This window comes from Camellia sinensis, chromosome 6 (genome assembly GCF_055761805.1).
Source record: "Camellia sinensis isolate YWXY chromosome 6, ASM5576180v1, whole genome shotgun sequence".
Lineage (NCBI taxonomy): Eukaryota > Viridiplantae > Streptophyta > Magnoliopsida > Ericales > Theaceae > Camellia > Camellia sinensis.
In genome coordinates, this window is record NC_138966.1 from 106,655,238 (window position 1) to 106,664,288 (window position 9,051).

Sequence of the window (9,051 nt, forward strand, 5' to 3'; positions counted from 1 at the left end):
TAGGATTATTAATCCAATGAATATTAATCCAATTGGATAGTGAATACTACACTAATTTAATAAAATTATTAATACTTCACTATTACTCTTGTGAATCAAGCATGAGCTAATAGATCTCCCGAGCCGAAATAATCCCCTCCAAAGATTAGGTTGATTCTTGAGAGTGCGTTTGGTCCAATTGTTTTGAGAAATATCGAACACGTGAGCTTCATTCAAATGGTATTAACCAAACACAGCCCAACCAAAACTAAAACTAAAACTAAACCAGCATATAAACCAAACAGGCATAAGCATTAGATCGGTAAAAGGGCAAACATGTTCGTGCATCTTCTTCTTGGAGGGCGTCGAAGTCGTCGACTGCGACGTCATCATCGATCGTCGCCATCAAGTTATTTTCAAGAAAAACGGTACGAGAGATCGCTGTGGTTTCGCGCCAATACTCACAAAAGTAACATGAAGTGGTACGCCGTCGACATTTCGAACCAAGAGAGTAGTGGTGTCGATGATGAATGCAAGAAATGGAACAATTGCGTGAAAAGAGGAGAGAAGAACAAATTGAAACTCATCCCAATCTCGAGAAAGAAATATTTCGATAGCACCTTAGTTTGTTTGGATTCCACTATCTATTGCCTCGGTGGATTTTGTCGTGGCAGAACAATGTATGAGATTCACCCCACTAACGATGTTCGCCGATTCAAATCTGCTTCTCCCTCGCCCCGTTGGAAGAATCTGATTTCTGGTCTCATGAATGTTGGAAGAAACAGCCCCGCCGCGGTGGTTCTGGGTGGAAAATTGTATGTCATGGGAGGTAATCATGTTAAAATCGTTCCCAAAGGTACTGAAAATGATACCTGGGCTGAGGTGTTTGATCCTAAGACTAAGAAATGGAGTTTTCTGCCTAAACCTACCTGCTGTGATAAGCCGCTACCTTCCGCTCGTTTTTTGTGTATGGCTCTCGAGGGTTTACAGAAGATTCTAGTGGCTGTGGCTTATTTGAACGAAGCGTATTTGTACCATGTTTCTCAAAACAAGTGGACCAAACACCCTTTGACTAAACACCTTCGCGTTGCATCGCTTGTCGACGAAACAAACATGGCGGTTTTAGGCAGTACTTTGTATTGGTACGAAACAACGACACCTGTATGTACGCTTATGACTTGGAAACTGGCAAATCATTCTCGGGGAAAATTAGGGGATTTAAGAATCCAGCACGGAAGATCAGAGTAGATCCTTGTGAAATGAGGACTTTCTTATTTCATTTGACTGGCAGATGTTTTTGTTTGGTTTGGGGACAAGGGCCTACTGTACACTGCACCAAATTTGTTGCGGAGAAATCATCCTATTTGCCCATTAAACGCAAAGCCTCTCTCTGCGCTTGGGTTCTCTCATCTCAAGCTTATGATCTCGGTCCTAATACAAAGTTTTCTGATGTTGTGCTAATGTAAGTTTCTAGTTTCCTTTAATGATAATGCTGATATATCATATATGTGTGTGTACCATTCTTTGTTGAGTAATAAGTGGGATACCATTTCATTGTAGGAATAAAAGGTGTGAATTATCTAGTTCGTCAGTGGTTGTGGAACTCAAAGAGCCAACTGAATCTACTCTGAAGCTGGACCTCATGGATGTAAATTGATTGAAGAAGCTTCTGCAAGTTGAAAAGATCTTGGTAAGTCAAAATATATGTCAATGTGCATATACTTGCCAATGTTTTTGACAACTTGGGCCTTGACTGTGTATACATTTATTGGCCAATGTTTTATGAAACATGGTTTATTTGAAATTCCTTGCATGATATCTATGTTCTACTATTAGCTTAAATGTACATGTCTTCTTGGCTGCTACTATTGCCAGCACCACCCTGTTACTGAGGTAATGTACTAGCCTGTGGCTGCTGCTTTGGCATAGAGCTAATCTGGATTTTCTTTTTAGCTCTAATTAGTTAGAAGGATATCCACAACTCCTAGTGTGGGTACTGTGAGGGAAAAAATTCACACCGATTGAAAATATGATTTCAACTAAGAGATGATCATCTACCCGTGCACACAAACAATGAACTCTACAAAATAAGACACCGGTACTGTTGCTTGACAGGTGGTGGCAGGCTGGATGCCACTTTGATGCTTAAGTCATCAATCATAGAGAAGGAAAGTATGGAATTCTTGTAAGTGGTGTCTAATGTACAATGGCATGGTGGATGACGTGTGTGGACAACTGCTAGAGGTTGTTGCCTATTTATAATGAAGTCTGCCTCTTGGATAATTCCTTTCCTAGTTGGCATCATCCTAGGATGGTCGAGTTTTAACTCACCTTTTATATCTAATAAGAGGATAAATTCCATCTCTTAATACTTGTGATAGAATTTAGTTCTTTGTCAATTAGATATAGTTCATATCGTCTTTGGATTTATATATGTTTATAATTATGTATTTGCCTTTTGACTATAATTTGACACTGCCATAGGTGTGGACCTATCTTGCCATGCCATGTGGCCTTGGCCAAAATCACCCAATACCATCTTGGCGAAGCCAGGCCGTTGTGGATCCCTAGCTAATTTTTTCCTTCTTCATATACCCCCTAGCTTCCACTTATTGTACCGAGAAGAGAGTGGAATCTTCTTTGTAGTTGGTTGGCAGCGGCACTCTATGCCTATTCATCGGAGTTGTTGAGATGATGTTCATAAAGCTCTTCACATTCATAATTCTGTTTAGAAAATTGTTTAGGTTCTAGGTGTAGATGCCATATATCTCCCCAGTCTTTTGATCTTTGATGTTTAGGTTCTAGGTGGATGTGGGTTAGAACCAATTGTGTCATTTCCTGTTTTTGTTGCAATGTGTTGTCCATGAAATATATTTTTCTCTAAAAGGTAGACTATTGTGTTTTTATCCTGATCAATTAGTTTGATTTATGAAAGTGTGATGCCCTGTAATTAAGAGTGCTCTCAGATTGAATGAAAATCTGTATGGCAACAAGAAGTTAGAGAAAAGTTGTCAATTTTTGAAAAAAAAAAAGAAAAAGTGACAATAATAATTGCGGAGAATTGCCTTCATATGTTTAGTTTGTTAATATTGTTGAGTTTGTTTACTCTATTATTTTCACTTAAACTTGGGTCATTCAACTGTGGGGATGGAGAGGATGTGTATGTGTGGATGCGACTGTTGCCATTTGACATGATTAAATTTGTAGATTTGGCAAATTACAGGGTGTAAAAGTTATGTCAGGAGAAATCTCCACACATTATCATCATGCACACAAAATATGTTTACTTGGTTAAATTATAAAACACTTTATCTTGAGCACCAACACGCACAAGATAATAAATAAATAGAAAGTATGGTAGTGAAAATGTCACACAAGGATATTAATATATCCCTTTTGACATTTTTTTTTCCTTATCGGATAAATCATTCTCATTTTTTCTTATCTGATTTCTCACTATCTCCCCTGCTTTTCCCCTCAATTTTCACTACAAACTCCCCTTCACCCCTCAACAGTCCGCTTACTCTCAACTCAGTTTATCTATTTTTTTTAATCTGTATCTATTCTTTCTCTAAGCTAGTTGTTTGTCAGATTTAAGAAGATACTGATTGTTGTCAGTATCTCAACAGTCCGCATCGTGTCAGTTTCTGATTCATTTAGAGTAAGCCATCAAAGACCCAGCCCCTTTCCACGTCATTGGAGGAAAATTTGGAGGTGATGTTTTAGGGGTCTCTAGCATGCCTCATCAGTGATGTTTTAGGCTACTAGGTGATCATGTGATTAGATGTCCGAAATCTTTACCACACTAAAAAAAATTTGTAGCCTTATAAACCTTTTGATTATTTTTGAGGGTCTAGTGGGAACAAATGTAAATGGCTTAGAAATTATCCAGACGAGTAAGCAACCTCATGCCTAGAAGAGTTTTTGATTATTTTAGAATATTTCTTGTCTAATGTCATCTTACTTATTTTTGTTTTCTTAAATGCATACCCTGTTTGTCATACGGTCATGTCATGGCATGTTCACGCTGACATATTTTCCATGCGTGACTTTAACCTTTCACATTAAGCTTCCAATTGGTCACGACTTCAACCCAAAATAGTTGGTAGAATAGGGATTTAAGATTTAACAACGATGTGTCTCAAATATTTGTGACTAACTTTACAAGAGCTTTATTTGTTTGGGAGGAGGATGAATTGATCAATCTGCTAGCTTTGCTCTGATCATAATGAAGATTGTGCTGTGTGGAGGGAATGTTCCTCAAGCGAATTCACTGTGTATTTTCTTTATAAGTGGTGTGATGCTGCTTTGGGCCCTGTTCTGTCATCACCAAATCTATTGTGGCATAATGTTGCCCCACCCACAGCTCAATTCTTTGGGTGGTTAGCATGGAGAGGCAGGATTGAAACTGCTGTTTTTCTCAAAAGGATAGGTATAAATGGCAGCACTTGTTCTTTATGTTTTTTGTAAAGAGGAGGAGGAATCAACATGTCATGTACTACTCTTTTGCCCTGTGATTTGGAAAGTATGGTCTCACATGGTAAAATGATGGGGGCTGCAGTGGCCATTACTAGGTTCTGTAGAGGGTCTGCTACAATGGTGGGATGGACTTAAGAGTTAAAAGATGGAAAAAGTAATGTGGAGAGCCATTCCTATTGCTCTTATTTCGTCAATGTGGAAGCACAGGAATGATTGCATCTTCAATGGGGTGTTAACCAAATTGGGAGGAGCTCTATGATTTGATAAAATTGAAAGTTGCAATGTGGATGAAATCATCACCCAAAAGTCTACATTATTCAGTTCATGATCTAATCTATAACCTGGAGCAGATCAGAGTTTGTGGTCTTTCTGTTCTCAGATGGTGTCCTGCTGTAGATAGGCTGTTTGTTGGGTGTTGCTGCTGGATTGGTTGGTTTTGGTCATTGCAATTTGGCAGCCTGTGTTGGGGCTTGCTTGTGTTTTGATTGCTTTTGTTATCTTCTTTGAGTTGGTTCCTCGTCAACTCTTGGCATTGAGATAGCATATGATCGTGCTTGCTTTTCAGTGCCAACCTAGTTGGGGCTTGCTTGCTTTTATTGATGTACCTCTTCATGTTTGTTCATCAATAAAATTCTTCTTTTGTTGATCAAAAAAAAAAAAAGAAAAAAACTAAGCCTTGTATTTTGTTGAATGATTTAGATTTCATTGTGATTTGTTATTTGACTGTTTTCTGATAGTCAGAGTGTTGAGCTTCCATATGCATGAATATTTGACTTATAAATAGGAAAATTTCATTTCTTGGACTTGATATTTGTGTTATGATATATCATCATAAGGTTTCCTACAGACATCCTGATTAATTTTTCTTATTGGCAGGATTTGGTGAATTATGGATATGTTGAAATTTGAGTAATGAGCGACAAGCTGAAGAAGTGAGCTTTTGGCACATTATGCAAGAAGATTATACTGGGATATGTTTAAGTGGGATGTTTCTAATATATGAAGGGTATGTGTATTAGGATGATAGATGTTTTCAAGTCTTTATTAAGATAGCCTAAGTATTGTCTATGGACTTTTGGTAGTACATATATACATATATTATATAGAAGAATATTTTTAATGGTTTGAATTTAATGAAACTAGACTGATTGGGAAGTGAATGCTAGGATAATAAAACTAATTATACAGTAGTTTTGGAGTGTGCTTCCTCCTCTCACATGCATGGTTAGAACTTCGCCAAGGATCTCTAACATATACAGAGGTTTTGGTTCCAGTAGATGGATGGCCCAACTCTCCTTGGAAAACATGCGAGTATGGTTATCCACTTTCCAATAGTTGTCTTGAAATTTCTGTTATTTCCTGTCTCAAGTGCTTTCCTGAAGTCTGTGCTAGGCTTATTCAACGTCACAATTGAATTTGTGGTTTTGCTTTCCTAATGATTTTTTTTACCAAAATTGAAGTTTTGGTTGGATTTTTGTGCTTTATAGTTCATTTGTGGGAAATTCTATGGTACACACTCCTCAAAAGCTGTATATTATATGCACCTTATTACAAATGGTGTAATTTTATCATAAAATTTTGTAACATCAATAACAAAATAAGTAATCTCATTACAAATTAGAGTAACAAAATGTTTAAAATTTTGTGGTTCATATAACAAAATTTGTGGTTTGATTACAATATTTTTTGTTATGTCAATTTGTGGTGATGTTATGCATTTTATTATTCATATTACGAAATTTTATGATAAAATTATACAAATTTGTTTACAATAAACGAGGAGAATGTTGAAGTTTTCTTTTTACCTGTCACTTAAATTTTTGAAAAGGATAAAGGGCAATTTTAATCACTAAGCGGTCTTTATCATTTTAGTCTCTTAAATTTTAATTTTATCATTTGGTCCTTAAAGTTATCAATTGATCATAACTCTAACGTCTGTCAATATTGATAACGAGAAATAAAGATTAAAAACAGTTGTAATCCCTAAAATGCGCATTCTTTGTCATTTAAGTATCTTAAGTTTTAATTTTATCATTTTGATCCATAAAGTTATCAATTTGATTTCATTTGGTCTTATCTCCGATCAGATTATACCATATATTTACCATGAATAAATATTCTGTTATATTGTATTACCATACACTATCTTTTTCATTTATCTCTTTTCAAGGTGGTTACTCAAATACCAAACCACGGCCATCATATGGTGAAAGAGATTAAAGTGTCATTTAAGATGAGGTTAATACAGTTAAAAGTTAAAAAAATATTTAAAAAGTCAAAGTTGATTCTCATTCATTCTATTTTTTATATATTTTTTTATAAAAAGTTAAAAAATTATTTCTAAATATTTAACAAAATTTCACCTTACATTTTAATCAAAAAGTCAAAAAAATTACTTTCCAAACCAATCCTAAGTGAAGTTAAGGGTAGAAGGATATTATAGTGATTTAACCATTGCATTTAACGGAGTTAGCTAACAAGGGATGTCAGTATAATTTTAAGGATAACAAGGTGACAATGGTATTTCAAAATAAATAAACAAATAAATAAAGAGGAGTTAGGGTAATTTACCTTAAAAACAAGGATAAAATATATTTTCTTTGATTATCAATGTAAATGGATGGAGAAATTTTATTTCCACACACCTATTTACCTCAATATCTATAAATAAAATTTTATTTTAACGACAATTATACCCTAAAGTAAAATGACTATAATGGATATCAAAACATACTCTTAATATTATATTCAAATTTTCTTTATACACATTTTTTAAAAACAAAAAATTCCAGTGCACATCTTTTTTTTTTTGGATGACCGAGGTATCCGGGCTCTGGTTTTTGACTCGTCTGACTAATCCTCGGGAGAGCAATCACAGCAATCCATCGCCGCGGCTCCAGCTTAAATCCCAAGTTTAATCCCAAGGGAAATGAACCCGTGACTGTGCGTCTTACCCACACATCTTAATGGATGAGCACATAAAAAAATAAAAAAATAAAAAAATTTGACTCCAGCCTTTATCACCGACAATGAATGAGTACATTGCTTAATTTTTTATTTTTTTTTCAAATGTATTGTTTCTTATTATGGTTTCAAATGAGTTCAAATGTGTCTGAAGCTATAGTTTAAAGAGGCAAACTTCTGGTTCATATTGCTGAAAATGTACACTTGTTTGAACTCGAGTGTTATGAATATATTGTTGTTGAGGCCATCCAATGGTTCCTAGAATTCGTGTTTGGGATTTTCTTAACGCTGTGTTTGGTTGAAAGGTTTAAGGAGGGATTTGGAAAGGAAAAGAGAAAAGTGAGGTGAAATGTGAATAAAATATATCTACATTTCACCTAGTTTCACACACATTTTCCCTTTCTTTTTCCAAATCCTTCTCCAAATCTCTCAACCAAACATAGCATAAATGACAAGTTGCTTTTGTGCTTGGACATGAAAACTGAGTCACAGCGGCCACTTTCAGCCTATAAACTACCATCTGATGACCGTGAAGTGTTCTTGTTTAATAGAGCGAGGATGCAGGATAATTTGATTCCTACTGCTGCAAAGTAAGTGGAAATTGTGTGTACAATATTTGAATTAAGGGTTATAATTAAAATATGTGACGTGTGAAATGAGACAAATTACACCTGATCAAATTCATAAGTGTGTGCATTAAGAAATGATGTACACTAAGATAAATGAGTGTTTGGAAATAGAATTTTTCAGATGGATGTTAAAGATAGAATCAAATTACTTTAAAGGGTAAATTACAATAAACCCTCCCGAACTTTGATCATTTTTCACTTTGCCCCTTAAAATTTAAAACTCAACACTTTACCTCCTTGATGTTATATCTTGTGACACCTAACCAATGCCGTTAGTAAACCGTCAGAAACTTGGATGGAAACATGTCATGTGATTGGCACATGACAAACTAAATTAGATTTTGGGACTAAAATGTCCTTATCTTATTTTCTCACAGCCAAACAGGACCTATATCTACTCAGCAAAAATGTCATGGTTTGCTCTCTCTCTCTCCCTCCCTTTGTTACCACAGCAATGGACTTTAACAGTCAACAACACATACTTATCTCAACCAAAACAAGTCCCATTATCTATAACCCACCAATTATTGAATGTTGATTGCCATAGCCACCAGACTCGGCCCTGACCATAGGCTCACAAAGCTATGGCTCAGGGCCCTCAAAATAAGCTCAAAAAAAGAGCCTCTCTTATTATAATTTAATAAAATATATTAGGTATGTTTTAAGTTTAAATTTTTTTTAAAAAACTCAAACTAATTTAAAATAAATTGGTCCATTAAAAATTAAAATGCCCAACATTGCAGCCCAACAAAGCAGCAATTTGAAAGCCCAACAATTAATCCAATTCTTAATTCCTAACAATTAAGGGCCAATAGTTAAGGCCCACTTTGACAAATGCCTATCTAATTTCTAACCCTACTGTCATTCCGTAATCCAATTTTCCCTACAGCTTGTTTGATAGCACACCAGCAACCCAAGCCAACAAGGCAGCAAAGAAGCAGCACATGACGGGGCAGAGCAGCAGCACAGGTATTTTTTTTTCTTTTTATTCAATTAATTA

General features: G+C 35.5%; 1 long non-coding RNA gene across 1 annotated transcript; it reads left to right on the top strand.

Moving 5' to 3' along the window:
• Nucleotides 1-284: 284 nt before the first annotated feature.
• LOC114313080 (uncharacterized) lies at nt 285-5,614 on the top strand. The gene is made up of 3 exons (XR_014332744.1): nt 285-1,441; nt 1,540-1,669; nt 5,335-5,614. It is a non-coding gene; the product is annotated as an uncharacterized LOC114313080 (long non-coding RNA).
• Nucleotides 5,615-9,051: the final 3,437 nt, after the last annotated feature.